At 36.0% G+C, this 24,525-nt stretch overlaps 1 pseudogene; it reads right to left on the minus strand.

Annotated features, from left to right (window-relative positions):
- Positions 1-5,364: 5,364 nt before the first annotated feature.
- The window catches only part of LOC100720233 (vomeronasal type-2 receptor 116-like), a 47,966-nt pseudogene continuing 28,805 nt past the window's right edge, over positions 5,365-24,525 (minus strand).

Raw genomic sequence — 24,525 nt, forward strand, 5'->3', positions numbered from 1 at the left:
ATATCGCTCCTAAGATTTCTTTGGTTGAGCTGGATATTTGAGATTGCATTTTGGTCTTTCATCTTGTTATTTCCCTGTATTTCCGTGTTTCAAGTGATGTTCCAAACTTCCCCTGGGCCTGTTGGAAATCCTCTTCTATGCTCTCTGCTTCTTGCACTCTGGCTGCCCAGTTCCTCAGATTGAGAGAGGGTCAATTTGGGTGGACCAGGCATGGCCAAGCCCTGCTGTGCTCGTCCAGTGTGGCAGGAAGCCGCAAAGTTCCCTTGCTGGAAGGAGCAACAATCTTAAACTTCCTTCCAAGGGCTTGGGACAGTGCAGGGACACTCGCCCTAGGATGACCAGTTCAGGGCACAAACAGCCAGGCCCAATTCACCAGAGCTGTCTGAGCATGGCAGGAAACCAGAAAGTTGGTGCAGGCCTGTCCAAGCCCAGCTGAGCTGGTTCAGTGCCTGTTTGTTGATGTTTTTACCAATCCTTATTTTATGACTGTGGAAAGACTGATTTTCTGGGGATCTGGTGTCACTTTCCTTGGAAATCTTTATGGTTTGCCCACTGATGCTCTGGGCATTGCCTTCCTAGGAGCTTTATGGCTGGAGTTACATGTACATAGTCTTGGGAAGACACAGGGCATTTGAGTAGGGTGCAAATGATGTGGTGTTTGAGAAGTTCCTTTATTTTTGACTGTGTAGGGTTTTGGGTCTTCTGGTTTTTGGTTTCCATCATCTCTAACACTTAGCCATACAGAGATGTCTTGGTTAGTGTTTCGGTTTCAATATAAAGAGTCCCCCTAAGACTCACATATGGAGGGCTTGATTTGCAATGCAGTAGAGTTCAGAGCTGGAGTCTAGAAAGGTCAGTGAGTCCTAAGGGATCTCAGCTCATCAGTGGTTTGGTCTATTGAGTTCAGAGCTGGCTGACCTTCAGTGCAGGTCACAGCAGCTTGACTGACCTGGAAGGGAGGTACCAGTATATACTGTCCCTGTCTGCAACTCACTAGCACATGGCAGTGGGAAGGGTCATCTAGCCAGCATGCTTCAGAAGAATTGTAACCAACAAAGAAAGAAACTGGGGCCTCCAGGTAAAAAAAAAAGGATGGGAAAAGAAAGCAACAACAAAAAGTCCCCAGGTCCCAACCCTGAGAACACTGACCTAGGACAGGTAAACACAAAGAAGAATGAGAACAGCAAACATGCAATATCAGACCCAGTGCCAGTGAACATAAAGAGATATATTGAGACCCTCACAGACAAGTTCAAAAGTGAAATATTTAGCACAGTAAAGCAAGATATAAGAAGATTAATAAAGAGATACTAAGCAACCCTCAAGCAGACACACATGGAAGAAAGGAGCAACTCAAACAAAGGAGAGAACCATTTAATGAAGAATTTAAAAAAAAACATTGAATCCATGAAGCAGATTCAAAGAGATTAGCAGGAAACTAAAAATTCTATGGAAACATGGCTAATCTGCTTGCAAGAAACTAAGGATAGATTATCCAAACTGGAGGACAGTTTTGCAATGTGGGATTATGAAAGGGAAAACTTTTAAAAATAACAAGGAAACAAGCAGTAACAATACAAAGGCTAGAAGATGACAAAAGGATCTATAACTTGAGAATAAAAAATGTGAATGAAGAAGCAGGAGTACAAACAAAGGAACTACAAAGGTTATTCACAGAAATAATTAAGGAAAACATCTCAAACATAGGAAAAGGAAATGATATTCTGATATATGAGGCATACAGAATTCCAGCCACCTACCACCAAAACAGAACTACCCTCAGGCATATAATAATCGAGATCCCAGAAATTCAATATAAGAACAGAATATTAAAAGCTGTTAGAGATGAGAAACAGATAACCTATAAAAGAAGGCCCATCAGAATAACGGCATATTTCTCGTCACAAACCATCATGTCCAAAAGAGCCTGGAGCAAAATATTCCTGCCCAAAATATTCCAAGCCCTGAAAGAAAATAACCTCCAGCTCAGATTGACATACAATGCTAAACTGTCTCTAAATATTAATGGAGAAACAAGGTGCTTCCAAGACAAAGAGGAACTTGGAAAATTCACTACGACCAATTCAGCATTACAGACAATACTGCAGATCATTCTAGAGAAAGAGAAAAGTACTAGGATTCCAGGAACAGTGGCAGAGAGGCTTCAATGAATGGAGCAGAAAGCAGAATGAAGAATTTAAGAGGACAACTGATGGCAAAAAAAAGAGCATAACAGAAATGAGGCAGAGAGGATTTTATTCAAAACTGATATGATTGATAGTATCAGGTCTGAGAGTATGGGCAACTATAGTGAAGATGACAAGACTCTACGATACACATTCTGGTTTGATGACTGCCCGTTTTGAAGTTTTATACTATATAAAAAGTTGTGTTTTTATTAATACTGTTATGCACTGATATTTTTTTAATACTATGTCTGATGATATAGCCAATTCTATTAAAGATAACAAGAGACAACACAGGAACCATGGTAGAACACTTTGTACAATGGTCTTGTATATTTTTTTCATTTCATGTGTTTATAGGAATATGTTTTGTTTTGTCTTGCTTTGTTTTGTTTCTCCCTCTAATATAGAAAAGATAAAAATACATGTTAAGATTGATGCAAGTGTAAAATCCATAAACAGTTTATGAGAGCTGACCTTATGACACATGATGAAATGAACAGATACTTTGAAGAAAAAGAGACACTAAAATACCCAGTGCTGATCCTTGAGTGTCATAATGTGAAATCCAGCAATACTATTATTCTTTGTTAAGAATGACTTTAGCCAGCTTTAGTTTGTTTAATCTAAACATAAGTGAAGATATGGATAACTGCATGTATGTTTAAGTGTATAGGATTGATAACTATATTACTAATTTTTGTTGGAATATTGAACAGAACTGTTTGCAGTCTTGCTGTTAAAATTCCCACTTTACATTTTCCATTTTTGTAACTTGAACAACTATTTGTAAAATAACAATATGTAAACATCAACTAGTGGTTTCTTACTGTTTTTTTTTCTCTGAATGTATGTATTGTTTCCTACTTATTTTCTGTTTTGTTTAGTCTTTCTTTAAATAAAATTTTAAAAATAGAGGAATTCCTTGCCAGTCATGGGCCATCAGATCCAATCATGGGCCAGGAATAGAGTATAACTGGGCCTGGAGAAGAAGCTGCCCAGCCTGAATATTGAATCCCAGTTGTGGCTGGTTTCTAAGAGGGTGATTTCAGTAAATAACTTCCCTTTTTAAATATTCAATTTGTGGAGAGTAATGTCTATGTTTGAGGCTGCTGTGAACCACAGCACAGCAGGGTTACTGTGATTCTGACAACAAGTAAGTGCTCAACAAATTTTCCTTTCTTTCCACTCCATTTTTCCTGCAACCTCTAATAGGCATCCCAAATCTTCTGTTTAAAAATTGATTACATCTCAGGGTTCTGTATTCATCACGATTCAACTTTGGATGAGTTTAGTGCAGTTAGTTTCAATTGGGTTGCTGGGGACTTAACCCAAAAAGGACACCCAAAGTGTCCTTGTCCCCCAAATCTTTCTTTGTCACTTTGCTTCCTGATTGCCATTTTTGAACATATTTCTTCAATCAGCTCTGTCCATGCTGCCTTTCTGCCTCAGAGCCAGTGGACCTGTAAATGAATCCATGAGACAGAATAAATCTGTCTTCCTTTAACTTGCAAGTCATCAGTGCTTTTCCTCAGCAATGAAGTGACTTACAGAGATTTTGGAACCAGACAACTGGAATCATTGCTGTCACTGTACCTAAGTATATGGTTTCAATGCATTTTGGAACTACTTTGTGGGAGGAATTTGGAAAGGATTGAAATTGTCAGGCAAAGAAGCCTAGAGTGTGGAAATACAGACAATGGAGATATAGGAGAGAAAGCTAAAAGCCCAGGTGATTACAAATTTATTTCATCAAATTAATCAGTCATGCTAGGAGTTGGGGCTGTGAAGAGGTGAGGGAAACACAAAGAGCAGTTGCATTTCTGCAAGTTTGTTTCACGTGGGACAATGACAAATTATTAAATTTTGTATTTTAGTTGTACTGAAGTTTTGATGGAATATATTGGGAACAACTAAAGAGAGCAACAAAAGACTAAAACTGCTCAACTGTCCATTTTGTTTGTGTTTACAGTTTGCTCTCTTACCAAACTCTCCATTTTATTTACTCCCTAATATTCCTTCACTTTTTGTCCCACTGATGTACCCATGAACTCTGCTTATACATTTTTTGCCTCTGATACTATTTTCTTCCCACCCATCCTAGTTTCTGTCCACTCATCCATACAAACACTATTTAAGTCTGCTCATTTATGCAACAGTTTTTTTTCATATGCATTCTCAAAAATCCAATAAAGGAGAATTACTGTCCCCTTCTTTTAAAACAGATGGAAAATATTGATTTCGAGTAAGCTCTCAACAGTGTCAAAGATCTGCACATGGTGTTCAATTGAAGATTTTAATCAGAAATAAATTTTCAACATTATTATTGAAATTCTTCTATTTAAACATGGAAAGAAAAAATGGTGACTCAAAAGGCAAAAACTGGACGTGGTCACACAGCAAGCTTCTGATTTATTTAATGTTGATTTTTCAGACAGATGCTTATTAAGCCTCGAAGTACTCCAGGTTGAGCTCAAACTTACAATCTTCAGCCTCACTATTCCATAATGCTGGGATCACATGTGTATACCAAGCTGAACAGAAATAAAATTTCATAAAAGTGGATTAACATGAATATATGTGTCACTATATATGGCAGATAAATCATTTCCTGTAACCTTATCTAAGAATTCCTTAAAATACTTGGATAGAAAATGAAAAGAAAGCTTATTTTATAAACTATTTATATATATAATGCAAAATGTACATTATACACATGTATACCACTTGCAGTCAAGAATAATTAATGGGGATACAAGGAAATGCAAATGTGGCAGGGTAAAAATTCTACTGCATATCTGCAAATTTTCCTTAAAGTAGTTTACAAATTCAATGCATTGACATCATAAATCAAGAATGTTTATACTTGGATTAACCAGTCAATTGTAGGATCTTAAAAGTTATGTAAGACAGAACACTTAAAAGTAATGCAACTAATTGAAACAGGGAAGTGAAAGAAGACGAACATGCATACAACTACTAAAATACACTATAATCAGCACGTAGAAGAAACGATATACATTAAAATAAAATATTTGGAATAAAATTCAATTGAAAGAGATGAAGACTACAGTTTCTATTAAGGATCTAAGTCCCATATAATAGAATATAGTGTCTGACTTCACACATGGTTCAGTTTTCACTTGAAGACCACAGATTATAATAAAAGCAAAGATGTTTAATGATAAGAAGTCTCCTTTCTCACAGAAAGTATATTATTCGTGATCCCAGTAAGAGAATTTCTCTCTGGTCTTAACAAAATAATGTAACACTTAGGGACAAAGATGCAGCCCAGCAGACCTGCAGCAGAGGCCAAGATGGAGAAGACCTCCATGGCCACCATCACCTTCCCCTTGCTGCTGTGGTACACAGGGAGGAAGGTGACCCACACACTGCAGAACAGCAGCATGCTGAATGTCAGAAACTTGGCCTCATTGAAGGTGTCAGGCAGGTTCCTGGCCAGAAAAGCCACAGTGAAGCTGAGCAGAGCCAGGGAGCCCAAGTATCCCAGGACACAGTAGAAGGCAGTGAGGGAGCCCTTGTTGCACACAATGATGATGTGGCCGTGTTCAGAGTGCGCATCTGTGTCAATGTAGGGTGGATTTGTCCCCATCCAGATGCCACAGAGAGTGAGTTGGATCAGGGCACAGATGGGGATGATAGAATTTGGTGTTGCTGATACCAGTAACCGCCTCATCTTCTTGCCTGGAGCAGTGATTTTAAAGGCAAGCACCACGATAATGGTTTTGGCCAAGACCGTGGAAACAGCCACAGTGAATGCAACTGCAAATGTGGTCTGCTGGAAGATGCAGATGGTTGGGTTGGGTTGGCCAATGAAGAGCAAGGAACAGAGGAAACAAGAGAGGAGAGAGATGAGCAGGATGTAGCTGAGAGTCCTGTTGTTGGCCTTGACAATGGCAGTGTCTTGGTGCTTCACAAAGAGCCCAAGGACAGCAGCTGTGAAGGCAGTGAGACTCAGGGCAATGCCAGCCAGAGCTTTTCCCAAAGGATCTTCATAAGCCAGAAAGGTCACAGTTTTATGCAAGCATTTGTTTCTCTGAGTGTCGGCATATTGATGACCTAGACACTTTACACACTGTTTCATGTCTAGAGAAAATTAAAATTGTCACTTGTCTTGGTTTATTATGTTTTTTACACTCCCATCCCCAGGAACTCTGTGGACTTGAACTAAATGGTGGCTTTTTGATATTTTTCTTGTTTTGTCTTTTCTTGCATTTTCTTTTTCACAATGTGGGATCGAAGTCAGAAACTGCCATTAGGTATATTTCTAATCCTTTTAAATTTTAGTATTTTGAGAAGAAAACCTCCTTAAGTCATTATGTTGTTAATTGTATGTTCTGACTAAAATCCTTTAGCCTCAGCCTGTCAGAAATCTGGATACCAAGCATGTATCACAACGCCTCATGCTTTCCTTGTATTTTAAGCCCAAAATTAAAGGATGCAATATAGAGAATAACTCCTAAGTAATACTATTTGTTTTTACTATTCTTTTAAATGTGGCATAACCATAAAACACTCTTCGTGCAAGTAATAAGTGATCTACCTTTATTACTTACTTCACTTATTTGATCTAAATCAAATCTTTATAAATGCTTCCCCAGATATTCAATTAACAATCTCATATTAGGAAGCTAACATAATTTACTGTGTCCCAGGTAAATACATATGAGGAAATATACTAAACGAGACTAGTTCCATTGTTGAGTCTTTCCATCTATTTGTTTTCTGCAATCAGTTTTTAAATTTTTATTTTCAAAAGGGTGTTGCAATAGTTTGATTTGGGCATCTTTCAAAACCATTACAGCTTATATACTACGTATTCAGTGATTTTAAAGTGCTGAAAAATCATTTTTCAAGATTTTACATATGAAAACTTTATGATAAATTTGTGGAAACAGGTTTATTTTTTGTAATAGTCTTGTGTTCAATAACTAGGAAATTCAGCATAATTGTATTCATTGACATAAATTTTACAGTTAACTAGTATCAATAGAAAATCTTATTATCCATGGTTCTCTATTTCTAACACATATTTTTGTTAGTTTTCTTCACTGCACTAACCATCATGTAGAGCATCATGGCTGGCAGCTTATGACACAGAAAGTTCTTATCTCACACTTGCTAATGGACCACAAATTGTAAAGTGTGCTATAGGATAACATAACACAACTTTTGAGCAACAGTTGGAGACTTTTCTCCTACTTCTTAATTGGTAGATAATGTTCTTCTTGATGTTTCTTTCTCACATCAAAGGATGTACAAAGCGCTTCAAACCTCAGTTAATTGAAGACATTTTTTTCAAGCTTTTGATCAGTGTTTGAGTGAAGATTTTTGATGAAATGAGCTTAATTGTCCATTTCTGTTATTTTAAAATTGTGGTTTGAAGTGTTAGAATAAACTGAAGTTTGGGAAAAATACTTTGTGAAAACTGGCCATCAAAATCTATATGGCTGTCAAAAGTCCAGTGGCTCCAACTTTGGAGAGTGTCGCTTTAAGAAGAATTTCATCCTTGGCCACTATACTTACTTAATACAACTACAGTCTAGAAGTTGGAAAAGGACAGTTTTGATTAATACAAAGGAGCATGTTTTTGGTCTACAAATTGTTCAACAGTCTTGTGCTGCTGACCTAAAAAATATGTCTTAATTGTTGATCAAGGCAGGCCCACAAAGCCTCCTTTTGTTAGTATTTCTGCAGTTAAAATTAGTTTTTCTTATTACTTGATTTAACAAAGCATATCTCTTAAGTATTTATTGATGCTTTTTACTAAATCATACTTCTATTTGACACACACAGTGTGTTTTTTCCAAGCCAAAATGTAGTCTCTCCCCTCATTGTTCTCCAAATGCGGTGTTTGGTGATCAAGAGCAGGTCACTCATGATAAGAACACTTTGGACATTTACTAAAGCATGTTCAGACATTTCCTCCACTTTTCATGTCCTTTATTCTCTGTCATTTTCCTCATTCTTCTACTACTGGTATGTTCTTCAAGTCTACCATTGTCATTTACAAAATAATGTACCGGACTAAAAAAACACCTGTCCTTGACACCCTTTTCAGTGAGTCACAATTTAGGATACTGTAAAACCTCCTAACCATGCTCTATATATCCACCAACTGATTCACTGTCTGGACTCTGAGTAACCACCTAGAAGTCCTGCTCTAGGTAACCACCAATTGATCCATTGTCTGACTCTTAACTCAGCATGCACTATAGTCCTGCTGTGTTCCTTATCCTCAGTTCCCTATACCTTATAAAGTTGGACCAGAGGAATTTATGATTGTTACTCTGTGGATTAAAAATACCCATTCAAACACTTTTTACTTGGTTTATTTTTGAAGTAGGCAGTAATGTAGGTTTTATTCTTCAAATTATTTGTGATTCTATTGTCATGAATGTATGCTTATACTTATAGATTACAAAGCTGTTGAGAGGAACATTCTACTCCTTTAGTATTATATCCTCAAATCTGTAACTGTATCTCTAGCATTTGCTATGCAGTGAGGTACTTTGCCTGTATTCAAAGCACCAAGAGTAGATGCTTTTCTGTTAAACATGTGCATTTGAGAGTTGAGAGTTGATGTGGAAAATTGTGACTTAACCCTTCTAAAATTGTAATTGTAAAATATCCAAAATCTAATTCTATGACAAAAATTACAGTAAATCAATTTAGCCAGATGTAGCTGTACATGAGTGTTAGTCCCGAGAATTAGTGACCTGAGACAGGACTTTCAAATTTTGGAGGCAGCCTCAGGAAAATTGGTGATACTCTGTCACATAATATCAAATAAGAATATCTGGGGATATGGACCATTGATAGAGTATATTTTGGTTTAATAACCAGCAATGGAAAAAAGATTAATAAGAATATAATAAAAAGAAAATGAATTAGAATAATTTTCAAAAGGGAAAATGTGTTTTCCAACCAGGTAATAGTAGTGAATAAAACCAATAATTTGATAAGCAAAAGAAGAACCAGTGTCCTCTGTGTCATCAGTGTCCTCTATGAGATTTTTTTCCCATTTCCTGAAGGAGTAGAGTGAGTGAAAAGTGGATTGAGTATGTGTCCACAGGACATGCTCCTACCTGTTTCATTGGTGATCTCATTGTCTGCACAAGGGATGCAATCAAAACAGCAGGCAGCCTTTCCCTCTTGAGGGCTTTTTCTAAATCCAGGACTGCAACTCTGACTGCATACTGAGAGGGGAATCTAAGGAAAGAATATGTAGTGATAATTTCTTAGAATTTTACTTACTTCCGAATTTCAAGAAAAAATTTATTTTCATAGATACGTAAACAAAACTATTGAATCCCCATGCCAAGTTTGTCTCATACTATGAAACATATACTTGCAAAAATAAAGTAAATGCACTCCTTTCCCACCCACTAGAAGTCATATCAAAAATTATTTTTAAAACTCAAAATTTAGTTATTCAATATCCACAGATGATAATTGCTTGATGACAATTGGATGCACAAAAGCTTTGAGAGATTTAGCTCACTTGTGCTTAAGGAAGCGCATCATGATTAGGCACAACATACCTCTGGAACTCCTGTGGACCACTCTATCATATCCTCAGATAAAGTCATTTTTTGACCATGTGGAGCATGGGAAGAAAATGTTCCCACTTTAAGTCTAAGGCCTTCTGGAAAATTCCAAAAATTGAGAATGTCATACTCTGAATCAAGTATCCGTCTGTCATTCAAATTCACTTGATCTCCAGCAGAATTGGAAAACTGGGTGTTCCTCAAAAAGGGATTCAGCTAAAAAACACACAACATCCTATGTTAACAGGGCTCCAAGATACAAACAAAAATAGGAATGCAAGGAAGGTCCTAAGTGTCACTAATTTCATTTACATAAAACAGTTTAAACAATGGTATCAATTAAATTGGAACAGGTGAATGCTGAAGGACTAAAATATAACCATAGTCAGGAAACACCAATTTCAGAAAAATAATTTTTTGCATTCCAATTTAAATAAGATGTACAGTTGGGTTAGGAAAAAACATCAACTGTGAAACTGAAGTTTCTAAATTTCACAACTTCCAGCCTGCGCTCCGCCTCATGAGCTGAAAGTGTGCCCAGAAAATTCCATCCCATGGGAAAGCTTTGGCACCTTGGTCTGTGATGGGTAAGGCTCCACCAAGAGTCCCATATCACCAGAGGATGCACTGGAAGGTCCCTGCAGGCCTATTTGTGCCTGGAGGCCCGAATGACCCCCGACTGGCCAGCAGCATCCTGCATGAACTAAAGATGTGTGCAGCAATTTCCATCCAACAGAGAATCTTTCACACTTTGCTCCAACATTAGTAAAACCCTGCCCAGTGTCCCACATGACCAGAGGATGCACTCAGAGTTCTCTCAAGACATAACTGGCCCAATCCAGTGAACCCTGAGTGGCCTTCAGCCACCTATAATTCATGTCATGAGCTGAAAGTGTGTGCAGCAATTTCCAATTCATGGGGAAGCTTTAGCTTGTTGCTCTGAGACTGGCAAGGCCTAATCGAGCATTCCATATCACTGAAGGATGCACTGGAAGGTCACTCCAGGCCTATTTGGGCCCAATTTAGCAACAACTGACTGACCCCCAGCCACCTGCACTCCACTTTGCTAGTCAACAGGGCATGCAGTGATGTCCATTACACAGAAAAGCTTTGGCACATCACTCTGAGACTGGTAAGGCCACACCTGGTGACACCAACCAGCTGTGACCCAGTTGGTTAAGTCTGTCTAAAGACTTCCACTCAACTAGGGAATCTCTCTGCAGTAGGGATAGATATTCTCAACCCAAGAAACAACTGAGACCTTGTCATCAGCTTCCCTAACGGAACATAGGAAAATGAAAAAATGAAAGAGAAAAATGCAATTTCAAACCTTCAGTCCATCCCAAACAAGCCTAGGAGATATGAACATAGAAGAAAAAGTAAGTCAGATACCTGAAACTCCTGAAATGATAGGAATTGAAGGAAAGAAAATCTGAAAGCTACAAAAGAACTCAGATCAGAAATAACCTCCTGGTAAAAGAAGAAATGATAAATGTAATGAAAGAAATGCTTAACAACACATCTAAAAAAGACATGGCTAAAAAAGTAGAGGAACAATGCAAAAAGATGGAAACCTTGAATGAACAATATAAGAAACAAACAGAATGCATGAAACAGACTCAAAGAGGTATACAGGAAAGATTAAATGAAGGCTGGCAAAACTGCCTCAGTGAAAGTGAAGACAGACCCGAAAGACAAGACTGTAGCTAGTGAACAGGAAAAGAAAGATCTTTTAAAATAACAAGGAATCAGGAAATAACAATTCAGCAAATGCAAGATGATGCAAAGCATAATGACATAAGATTGATAGGTATAAATTAAAAAGAAGGTGACAAAACAAATGATATCGAGGCTATTTACAGAAGTAATAGCTGAAAATTTCTCAAACAACAGAATGGAAAGTGAGATACAGGCAAAGCACATAGAACTCCAAATGGCCATAACCAAAACAAAAATACACCCTGACATATAATAATCACCATCCCAGAAATCCAACATAAGAATAAAATATTAAATGCTGTTAGAAGAAACAGATCACCTATAAAGAAAAGCCTGTCAGAATCACAGCAGACTTCTCAGCATAAAAATGAAGTCAAGAAGAGCATGGAGTGAAGTATTTCAGATCCTAAAAGAAAATTACTTCCAACCAAGATTGATGTATCCTGAAAAATAGTCCTTCAAAATGGATGGAAAAATAGGATACTTCTGTGAAAAAGAACAGCTGAAGAAGTTCGTGACCACAAAACCAAGCCTGCAAAGAATACTGAAAGATATTCTAGATAGACATATAAAAAAACCACTAAGCAAGCCAAACAATTACACAGAGTGGAAAGGTAAAGAATCAACAGGAAAAAAGTAACATGTCAAAAATAAACCTGTGTAATTGTATATCAGTTATAACCATTAATGTAAATGATCTCAATTTACCAATTAAATAAACAGAATGGCAGAATGGATCGAGAAACAACATCCAACCATGTGGTGTCAACCTTAACTCATCTAAACCAAAAGGAAACTCACAGACTGAAAATCAAAGAATGGAAAACAATCCTTCATGCAACAGGAACAAAAAAAAGCAGGGATAGCTATTCTGTTTACAGACAATGTGAACTTCAAATCAAGAATGATCCAAAGAGATAAAGAAGGTCACTACATACTAGTTACAGGAAAAATTCAAGAAGAAGAGATAACAATCTTAAATATCTATGTACCAAATTCCAGAGCACCAAGATATACAAAACATATTAACAGAAATGAAAATTAAATAAGCAATAACACAATTATACTGGCAGACTTTACTATCCACTTGAGACAAAGAAACAGATCAACTAGTCAGAAAATCAGCAAAGAAATAAGAGAACTGAATCACAACAGTGAAGAAATGGACTTGGTAGACATATACAGAGTATTCCATGCAACACCACCAGAATATACGTTTTTCTCAGCAGCACATGGGACATATCCTAAAACAGACCATATACTAGCCGACAGAACATGTTTAAGTAAATGCAAAAGAATTGAAATTATCCCATGCATGTTATTGGATCATAGCACAATGAAACTAGAAATTAATGGCAAAAAAACAGCAAAACCCTCACAAACAGTGGAAATTGAATAAAGACTCCTGATCAATCAGCAGATCACAGAGGAAATTAAAGAAGAAATTAAACAATATAAACAAGCAAATGAAAATACAAATGCAACCTACCAGAACCTGTGCGATGCAATGAAAATAGTCCTTGGAGGAAAATTTATTGCAGTGAATTCCCATATCAGGAAAACAGAACAAACACAAATAACCTGACACTACACCTCAAACATCTAGAAAAAGACAGCAAATCAAGCCTAAAGTCAAAAGAAGGAAAGAAATTATAAAGATCAGCACAGAAATCAATGCTCTGTTCTTAGAGACTAAGAAAACAATGCAAAGAGTGAGTTAATAAAAAAGCTTGCTCTTTGAAAGAATAAATAAAATTGATAAGCCCCTAGCCAACCTTACTTTAAAAAAGAGGGAAAAACCCAAAATTCATACAATTAACAATGAAAAGGGTGAAATCACTACCGACCCTGTGGAAACAAAGATCATCAATACCTATTTTGAAAATCTCTACTCTCATAGACTTGATAACACTGAAGAAATGGACACATTTCTAGAAACACGAATTACCAAAGTTGGACCAAGAAGATATAAAACTGTTAAATAACTCAATTTCAACAAATGAAATTGAAAATGTAATTAAAAACATGCCAACAAAGAAAAGCCCAGGTCCAGATGGAATCACTGAGGAATTCTACAAGTAATTCAAAGAAGATTTAATGCCGACACTCCTCAAACTCTTCAAAGAAATTGAAAGGAAACAATTCTCCCTAACTCATTACAGGAAGTAAGTATTATTCTAACACTGAAATCAGAGAAAGACCCACCCAAAAAAGAGAACTACAGGCCAATCTCCCTCATGAAAATATATGCAAAATTTACCAATAAAACATTGGCAAATAGAATGCAGCAAATCAAGATCATACACTAAGATCAAGTGGGATTCATTCCAGGAATGCAGGGATTGTTCAACTTATGCATATTGATAAATATAATTCAGCATATCAATAGGGCCAAAAATAAGAATCACATGATCATTTCTATAAAGGCAGAAAATGATTTTGATAAAGTTAAATACTCATTCATGGTAAGAGCCTTACAGAAAATTGGAATAGATGGTCTTTACCTCAATAGGATAAAGGCCATCTTTGACAAACCAAAAACCAGCATCATATTAAACAGCCAATAACTGAAAGCCTTTACTCTAAAAATCAGAACACAGACAAAGCTGTAAAGTATTACCACTCCTACCCAATAAAGTGCTGAAAACACTAGGCAGAGCTATTAGATAAGAGAGAGAAATGGAGTAAGGATAAGAACAGAAGAATTAAATTATAATTATTTGCACATGACCCGAATAGGTAACCCCTTCTACATAGAAGACTCACAAAATTCCATTGAAAGACTCCTAGGTATATTCAATAAATTAAGCAATGTATTTGGATAAAAGTCAGCACTCAAAAATCAATAGTATTCCTATACACAAGCAACTCACTAAGTGAGAATAAGAAAAGCCACATCCTTCATAATAGCACCCAAACAATGAAATACTTAGGCTGAATCTAACAAAAGAAGCAAAAGATGTATTCAAGTAGCATTCTAATGCCCTTAAAAAGAAACTGAAGAGGATCTCAGAAAATGGAAGGACATCTCTTATTAATGGAGAAGAAGACTAAATATTGTATAAATAACCATTTTCTGAAAATTGTAAAACAGATTTAATGCAATTACAATGAAAATACCACTAGCTTGCCTCATAGATCTAGAGAAACTATTTCTAAAATTCATTTTGAACCAGAAAAATCTTAGAACAGCAAAGGCAATTTTGGGAAACAAAGCCAAGGCAGGAAACATCACAATCCCTGACCTGAAGTTATGCTATAAAACTACTATAATAAAATCAGCATGGTACTGGAGTAAAAACAGACCTGAAGATCAATGCAATACATTAGAAGATATAACTACAACTACAAACACCTTCAGCCACCTTATTTTTGATAAAGGGGCCAAACATGTTCACTAGAAGATAGTCTCTTTAATAACAAGACCATGCCTATCACCATGTCTTAAAGTCAAAATGCACCGAAGATCTAAATATTAAAAGAGAAAACATAGGTAGAAATCTTGAAGACATAGGGGTAGACAGAAAATTCATGAACAAAAATCAAACCACACAGGAAACACTTCCCAGAATCTATAACTGGGATCACATCATACTGAAAAGTTTTTGCATGTTGAAAGAAATCTCCAACAGAGTAAAAAGGAAATCCATGAATTAAAAAGAATCTTAGGCAGCTGTCCATCAGACAATGTACTTCTATCTAGAGCATATAAATGGTTTTTTTAAAAATCAGACCTCCAAATATAATCCAAAATTGGGCATCTGAAATGAATATACAGTTCTCAGATTAATACATACTACTGACAAATAGATGAATAAATACTAATGGCAAATAAATACATGAAAAAATGTTCAGCATCATTGGTCATTACAGAAATGCAAATTAAAACCACACTGAGATTCCATCTCACTCCAAAAAGAACAGCTAGGATCAAGAAAACTACCAACAACAAATGCTGGACAGGCTGTGGAGAAAAAGGAACTCTTTGTTGGTGGGAGTGGAGACTGGCGCAACCACTGTGAAGGTCAGTCTGGAGATTCCTCTAAAAGCGAGGAATGGAAGTCCCATTTGACCCTGGTATTCCACTTCAAGCCATATTCCCAGAAGAACTGAATGTATACGACAGTGATATATGTGCACTCGTGTTTACAGCAGCACAACTTGTTTTAGCCAGATTTTGAAAACAACTTAAATGCCCATCAATTAAGGAATGAGTAAAAAAGAAGTGGTATTTTTATAAAATGTAGTACTGCTCAGCTACAAAGAATTACCACATTGAGATAATTATAAGTAAATGGATGAAACTTGAGATCATATCCACAAGTGAAATAAATCAAACTCACATGTGAAAACACTGTATTGTCTCCCTAGTGTAAGAAATGGTAAGAGTACATCAGATAAAAAAATCTTCTATAAATACAGTGAAAGGGTAAGAATCTGCTCAAAGGGAAAATAATATCTCAGGAAAAAAGAGGAAAAATAAAAATGAGGGAAAAGAAAAATGTCTAAATTTGTATGAACATACTTACAATAACTAGGATGATTGTGCTACAAATTCTGTAAGTTCTTGGGACAAAACAGTTAATATTCATAAGATTGGAACAATTTTGCATGTTTGTGTCTGGTGGTCTGAGGAACTCTTGAGGATCATTAGGTAAAAGAGCAACCTTGTTACTGTTCCTACCACCTTGTTTGAAGGACTATTTTGTCATTGCTTGGGGCTCTTTGTATTATTTATTTGTCATTTTTTTTCTTGTTTTTCTAGTAATATGTTTTGTTTTGTTTTTCTCTCTAATACAGAAAGGATAGGTATACATGTATAGGCTTATACATGCCTAGAACTTCTCCTAAACAGTTTACAAAAATGGATTATATTATGCATGATGAAATGAGCAGCTGCTTTGAAGAAAGAGACATTATGGTATCCATTGTTGATTCCGTGTCATCATGCTGTGAAATCCAGTAATGATTTTATTCTTTGTTCAGAGTGGTATTAGTCTGTTTTGTGTTGTTTAATTTCAACGTACATGAAGGTATGGACAGCTATTGTGAAGAGAACAAGAGACATTATAGGAGCCACTGATGATTTTCCTGTTATCTGGCTTTGAATGCTTATAATGCCTTCATTAATCTGTTATGATCAGTTTTATACCATTTTGTTTGTACAAATTCATTGTGCTTGAAGATACAGACAACTATTTAGAAGAAAACAAGAGACATTTTGGTAGCCACTGTAGATCTCTGTTGTCTTGCTTTGAAATCTGTGAAACTTCCATTGTTTTGTTCTGATATTCTTGGTTCTCTTTTATTATGTTTATTTTTACCATGGTGAAAGTAAAAAATTCTCACAACATCCATTGTCTATCTGACTATACAGGTCTGACCCATAGAGTATACCTAGAAAATGAGTTCATCAATAACTGAAGAATTGGAAGAATTAAATAAAATTTAACTACATGCATTGGCAGGTTTAACCCAATATGGTTTTGGTAAGATTTTTTGTTTTTTTAGTAGGTATTCAAGTCATGACTTGCTAGACAGTTGCTTATGTGCCTAAGGTAAATCCCTCATACCAACCCAATTTAGATTTGTAAGTATATACAGGTTTCCCAGATGTCCTTAAGAAAATCACAGAATATGTTTACATGAATGTGGCATTGACATCTTTTAGATCAAGCCAATTAGCTTGCCTTTTGTTTCTTGCTCCTTGCCAGTGGCTCTTGATGGAGAGTAATTTCAAGTCAACTCAAGAATTACTTCCTTAGCAATAAGTGTGATACACAATGCCTTGTATTTTCTAGAAATGGTCCTAAGATTGTAGGGTGAAGCACATGGAATAAGTGGAGAGAAGCACCTCAATGACACTGCATGCCATTCAAAGGAGGACATATTACCTGCCATGGGGAAAACATCATAATTTGTCTATTTCTCACTGGTGGCCCTTGTTCTTCCGCAAAAAGCATTGCATGGAGGGCATGGGCAACAGCATACACACCATTGTATATATTGTAGCTCCTGTCACTCATGGCTGTGTCAAAATGATTTGGAGGCAACCAAGCTAGAGAGGCATTAGGTGTACACTTCTCCAATACAAGTCAGATTCAGAGAAGGAGCAGTGGAAATTCTTGTACCAGTACATAAAGAGATAAGTGTCATATGGGTATTTGAAAGAAATGGCTTCGTGGACATAATTTTTGAAATCTGAAATTTCTTCATAGTGGTGTGAAAAAACAAGAACCCCATGGAATGAGCCAAGTATGAAATTTCTTCCATCTAGGACAGCTTGCCATTGTGAGTTTGTCATCCAGACTTTCCATGTCATTAAGTTTTGCACTATGTTGTAGCTCACATCATTTAGACTATCAGTGTCATAGTAAATAACCACCACATTGACTGATGATGTATCTGCAGTCAGGATATCATGTTTCTACATGGCTGAGAAATATGACACAGTGACACTTGACACAATTTTCACAAAGGCTACACAGACTCTGTTCCTGTCCATCTCAGTTCTCACATCTGAGAGAAACTGAAGACCCTTATGGCCTTCTGTGGTGAGCAGGCCCACCCAGGTCCAGTGGAAACAAAGCATCAAGGACACCATGGCAAGGGCCAAAGATGTGTCCTTTTGAGCAACCTGATGGAGCAAAGGATACTGACCACTCTCAAACAGTGTAGGATCAAAGGAACCAAAGTAAACCTAAAATAAAGAGAAAATTGGGTAATATACTGGTGTTGATGGAAAGCAACAGTATTCCTAAAGTGTACTGAGTATGCTGTATAAGTTTTAGAAGAAAAACATGTTCTTCCCGTCTTTCTAAACATTGGCCACAGCAGTTTTTTTTAAATGAATAAATCATTCAGATATCTAACACACTTTTCCTTCTTTCTTGCATCTTTGATCCAAAAAATGATAAGGAAAAGAAGTTGTGTGTAACCCAGGAAGTCTCTATGTATAGACTCTGGTACATTGTGCCATTTGAAAGAAACTAATTGCAGTCACTTTTAAAATTTTATGCTCTTGGTCGCTGAAATATCATGCATATTTCCATTATTTCCTGTCCTGGCATCCCTCACCTGTGGAAATTTGTAGAGTTTTAGTAGTGGTTCTATCTGAGCTGAGTTATCCCATGGAATTTCTGTCAATACTGCTGCACATTTATTTTCTTTCTCACACGTGAAATTAGGTATCTCATGCTGTCCTGTCACCAACATGAAAGAATTCTCTAGCATTCTCCAATGAGTGTAAATGAAATTGTGGAACTCATAGCCCAGAGAAATGTTGGGTAAAAGATGAGGATTCCTGTTTATCTCTTCTACAGCAAACGTGAAAGCCAGGTAGTTCTGGTAGTTGCTAGGTGCAATCCTGCCAGGAGAACACAGAGATTCTTAAGGAAAAGACTCCAACAATGATTATCTTCCAAATCAGCACAATATCATTTATGACCTAAATGCGTGTGTTCTAACCACACATTCATATAATTTGACCTAAATGTGAACATGGTGATACTAGAAGATTGACCTTTTGGAAGACAGTTGTAATTAGATGAATCATGAGGGCGAATTTCACATAAAGGAGCTTAGTAGCTTTACAAAATTCCCAGAAGAATTGCTTCATTAATGTTACATTTGTTATACATTTAACATGATCATGCTACATAAATTCAGAATAAAATTTGTATACGTGAACTATGTAGGTTTTTTGAAAATATTATATTTTAAAAATTATCTTATAGTTTTCAAGGAGAAAAATAATATATTTATGAGTAACATATGGGATTCAGGACTAACAAGCATCCATTTCTGCTTAAATGCTTCATTTTAGGTTTAAAATTTTTTCCTTAATATTATTATTTAAGTGTATCCAAAACAAAATTGCTATTCACTCTTATGCATGTGAAGAAATCCTAGTCTGATTATACATTATTCTGCTTGATTTAATGTTTAGGTAACATAATATGTAGAGGCATTTTACACTGCACCTATCAATATAGAGAACTGAATGTGATAACTAAAGATAAAATTAAAGATAAAACTAAAATTCTTTTAAGTCAAATCTTAGATTTGCTTAAAGAATAAAAGTGAGTCAGCACTGGCATTGAAATTCATGCTCTTTCAGGAGTTCATCACACAATTATCTACCCTTCTCCTGCTGAGAGATTTCTATTAATACAGCTGCAAAATTACTACTGGCAAAGTGCAATCTCCTTTAATTGTTGTAGAATAAATATTCTTAAAAAGCTGTATATCAAGAGTGTTTTCACTGAAAAAGTTTCCAAAGCAGTATTTCTTTCTTAGAATCAAAATCTCTTATTATTGCTCTGGAATTTCTAAGTCACAGAATTTATATTCAGCATGTTAGTAGAGAAAAAAAGAACCTAAGAGAAAAGCCAGCATTACTATATCATTAGGAAAAAGATTATTCATTTAAAAAATAGAAAAAGATCTAGTGCATGCTCCAAACAAATCTAAGTCAATGAAAGTAAAAAAGGATTACAATATAAAACTGGTAAATGAAACTTCTTTGAGAAAAAACATAAATAGTATAGTAACAGCCTTAACAAAACTTACAATAAGACATCTTTAAAAGCCCTGAAGTTGTGCTAAAAAGATAAGAGCACTAAAAATAATACTTTACAAATTTTAATATTAATAATTTCTATCAATGATGCCACTAATAAATATTTAAAGAAGTGATAATTTAATATCGATGACACATATTACACAGCCACTATAAAACATTCAAAATCTGAAAACTAATGAAACTGTAAAGTAATGAACAGAACACAAAAGGAGCATGGTATATAGAGAAAAAGCAGTAAAGATACTGCTGCATCAAAGGAACAGATCATAAAAATAATCTGTCTATACAACTTGCTCTATATCTATCTCATTATCATCTATCATTTTTATCACAAGATTTTTTAGAACTTCAGTATTAAATTATGGTATTGACAGCAAAAATTAACGTGAAAACAAATTGTGAATACACACATTTATTGTAAAATAAATTTTAAGTACTAAATAATTAAAATGTAAATGTAGTAATCTTAACACAAATGTACTTTCAAAATTATAACTGAGATGCATTGCAAATAGGAAAAAGAAAAAAGTTAATGAGCAGTATTTTTTCTAGCCTACAAGCTCATATCAATTTCCACTTAAGCATATTTATGTAAAAATATTTACAACAAAAGCCTAGTAAATAAATTTAAAAATACCTAATCAAGAATATTTTGCTTTCCTTAATACATAAAACATTATTTTATAAATTAGAAGACCTTCCCTAAGACAAAATTTGATGAATGGTAAGTCATAAAATAAAATGCTCAAGACAATGCATACAATATAATCAATCCAAATGTTAATAAAGAATATGCCTGTGTACAAAAATGCTGCCATTTCTTTTACCTCAACTTAGACCAGTTGTCCAGGGTAAAGGTTATGGAAATATTGCTTCCCTGAGTGGCTATTTGAAAGTGCTTATTATTTTGTTGTAGGATGTGGTTTCATAATATGTGTACAACAATATAAAATAGATAATTTGGAATACAGCCATTTTACTCTTCAATATTCTCTAGATATAATCAGGGAGGATTCCTCTACACTCATATATCTATTATACTCCTTAAATGAAGAGAGGAACTAATTGAAAATGTTGGAATATTCAAAAAAGAGTGAGAATTGACATAATAGGCTGAAAGTGTATAAATTTTGTGTGTATAAGAATTAGCATGAATATATATAATATTATGTTATATAAGGACAAAAAGGCTATGCAAAACAGAGGCAGAAGGATGCTACATTCGATGTATTTATGTGCAGAAAAGCTAAGAATACAGTATTAAACATTATGACTACTGCATTTGCAATATGATCCTGCAAAATATTAAAATTAGATTCTTAAATATATGGTTGGTATAAAATATGTAAATTGCTTATATGTGAGCATTTTTATTTTTCAAAAGTTCTTTTCTTTCTGATTTTGTCAAGAATTAAAATTCTCTTCTAAGTCCCTAAACTCTAATTCCTGATAGATATATTAGCCTGAGCATAAAAGCTCAGAATACCACATGTGTTCTTTTTCACCACAGACCGAGATTACAGCATATGGGTACAACTTAAAAGCTTCCTGTTTCTCTGAGCATATGTGGGGACTGTAAAGAAGAATAGACGAGTGGGACCTTATCTTCTCCTCCCAGGAATAGAAACAGAACCTATATGCTAGAACTACTCTTGAAATCTGATAATTCTTGGTATTTGATCAGTTCCTCACTGTACTCAGATGATGTCTGATCCTACTGGGATTTTTATAGTTAGAATCCTCAGGCTGCTTTAGCTACACTCCCTGATTTCCTGCTTCCATCCTCCCGGTTAGCACACACATTAGCCCATCCACCTTTCAGAATCCACTTTCCTAAATGAACCATATTTCATTGGATTCTCTACTGAAGGTTATGTCCTGATCAAATAAAGCCCTTCTTAATATTTTCAGTCAGTGACATGAGTAATTAATCCTTTCATAGAGTTTTGTTGATTTTTAGCAGAGTTCTCTGAGTAAAAATATCCAAATATTCTGATATGTTTCTACCAAGAAACATTCAGTATCAAGAACCAGAATCAGGTCTTCTATATGAAGCATATCAGTAATAACACACATTTTAGAAAAAGATGGAAGAAAAACACACTGTCATGGTGTAATGAAATTCCTGTAATACAATCTGATAGAGAAGTTTCAGCAGAGGAAATTTTTGAGCCTAGGAGTTTGCTGGTAGCATAGTTTGCACAGTAAGTCCCTGTCTTGAAAACTCTGTAAACATTTGGAAAGTGTCTAGGGATAAAAATATAAGCAAACCTCTGGATGTTATAAGCAGTATGAAATAGGTAGAGATCCCATTTGCAAAGGGAAAAGGCCCATTTCCCTTATTCTGCTGTCTCTGCTCAAGTGTTGTCTTAAAAAGACTACAGTCACAGCTGGCTAATGTAAGGACCTGAAGTCACAGCTATCAAATGCCTCTATCACCAAGATAAAAACAATAAAACAAAGATCAATAAATTGTTAGTTAACACATACATGATTACACAGAAGAGAAAGCACAGAAAAAGTTATATCACCAGGTTGTAGAAATTTCCAGCCCTGAAATTCCTGTTCCAGTGATGAATAGTCTCTTCATCTGGTTTTCAGGGTTCTAATTGAGAAGGTCAGGGCAGAGCATCCTCTCTACAGATGAGATCCTAACATCCTCCTACCAGTGAAGGCCATCAAAGTCCAGTTGAGACAAATGTGGCAGTAGCTTAACTTTGCATGATCAGAAACAGAGTCTGTAGCCTCCAAGATCTGGCCACTCACTGGGTGGAACAAACATCTGCATCTTCTGCACAGGTAAGAAAGAAACTTCTTGGGGGCTGCCCAGGCTAACAGTGGGTTTCTGTTCATATCAGGCTGTGCATCAAACATCCTAGTGGTTAGATTTTACAACGTGGTTATGAAATTCTAGGGAAAATTTTCTTGTATTTAATTTTAATCCTTCATGTAGACAGCTGCCAGAGGAATACTATGAAATCAAAATCTTCTATAAGACTCAGTGTATCACCATTCCAGTGGAATCTCCTTTTTTCTCACAAATGCTCAAGCCATTTGCCAGAATTCTCTGACCCTTGTAAAATTATCATTTAATTATATGCTTGGCATGAGACCTGAATAGTGCACAGATACTCGCATCCAACTGAGGAAGAATCACATTGGTGGGGAAAAGTCTCACGATGATTTACTCCTTATTCTGGACCCAGGAGTCCTACGGAACCCTAAAGTGTATTTTTTTTTTTTGGTACCAAGGATCAAACTAACAGTCTCACACTTGCCAGGAAGTCACTTATGCCACTTAGCTATATTCCCACCCGCCAACGTGTATTTTAAATTGTTACTGAATATTCACAAGAAATAGCTTTTCCGAGCAGAAGGGGTAGAAATATAAGAAGACAATTTGTAAAAGTGTAAGAAATTCTTTGCATAGTTAGAGAAACATCAGCAAACCCTTCATTGTATTAGGGAATATTTGGCAAAAGCCTCTTAGCATTCAATTCAATCCAAGGATTTCAGCTGTGATGAAGAACATCACCTAATGTCATGCAGTACCATCTATGTAGGAGGAAGGACATGGACCATGGAATATGGTGGAGAGTGGGTTCCCTTTCAGGACCCAAGAGTCAGAACAATATGCTATGAACACAAAATACAAAAAGAACATTTTCTTCCACATTCAAAAATATGTTTAAAAAGAACAAGAAAAATAAATAGGCCTGTTGGACACATGTGCATTGCAGAACAGGATAACACCGTAAAGGATATTGATGCATCAATGTGAAGATCCTTACATATTATCTATTCTAGTGTCCAGAAGAAAACAAATAAACAAAGATGCTTACTGAATGAAATAGAATTCTCGAGTTGGCTTTATATGAAAGATACCAGTATAGTAAATATAGAAATAGAGAGACAAAAAACATCCAATCTGACCGGCGCAGCCCCCCAATGAGACAGGAGACGCTTCAGGTGGTAACAGGAACTGCCGCTTTATTTACGCGGGCTCTGGTTTATATATTTGGCCGTGACCAATCACAGGCTGCCACGAGGAAGCAGGGTGGGAATGGGACGCAGGCTCTGGCTAATATATCCAGCTGTGGCCAATCAGGGGTTGCCACAGAGTCAGCAGGGGGCGAATACGGAGTGAGCATGAGGTGCGCATGGGGTGGCTAGTTTAGAGAGGGAGGTAGCGCATTGCAGAAGCTGGCGTGGTCCTTAGTCCCGGGTGGGGTATGGTATGTTGAGCGCCTGCGCCCAACACCAATCACCACATCTCCATCCTTGTGCACACTGGTACTCCTTTGTAGAAGGCAGGCTTCATTGTCACTAAAACACACTAAACTAAAACACACTGTAGGAAGCTGCAGGACAAGGAAGAAAATCATCGAAGGCAACATCTTACACATATGTACAATGCTTTAGACTGAGTTAAGAAGAAACATTCAATGCAGGGCAGGTATATAAA

This window comes from Cavia porcellus, unplaced genomic scaffold, assembly GCF_034190915.1.
Source record: "Cavia porcellus strain 051 isolate PalLab524CR breed Dunkin Hartley unplaced genomic scaffold, mCavPor4.1 scaffold_17, whole genome shotgun sequence".
NCBI classification, from domain to species: domain Eukaryota; kingdom Metazoa; phylum Chordata; class Mammalia; order Rodentia; family Caviidae; genus Cavia; species Cavia porcellus.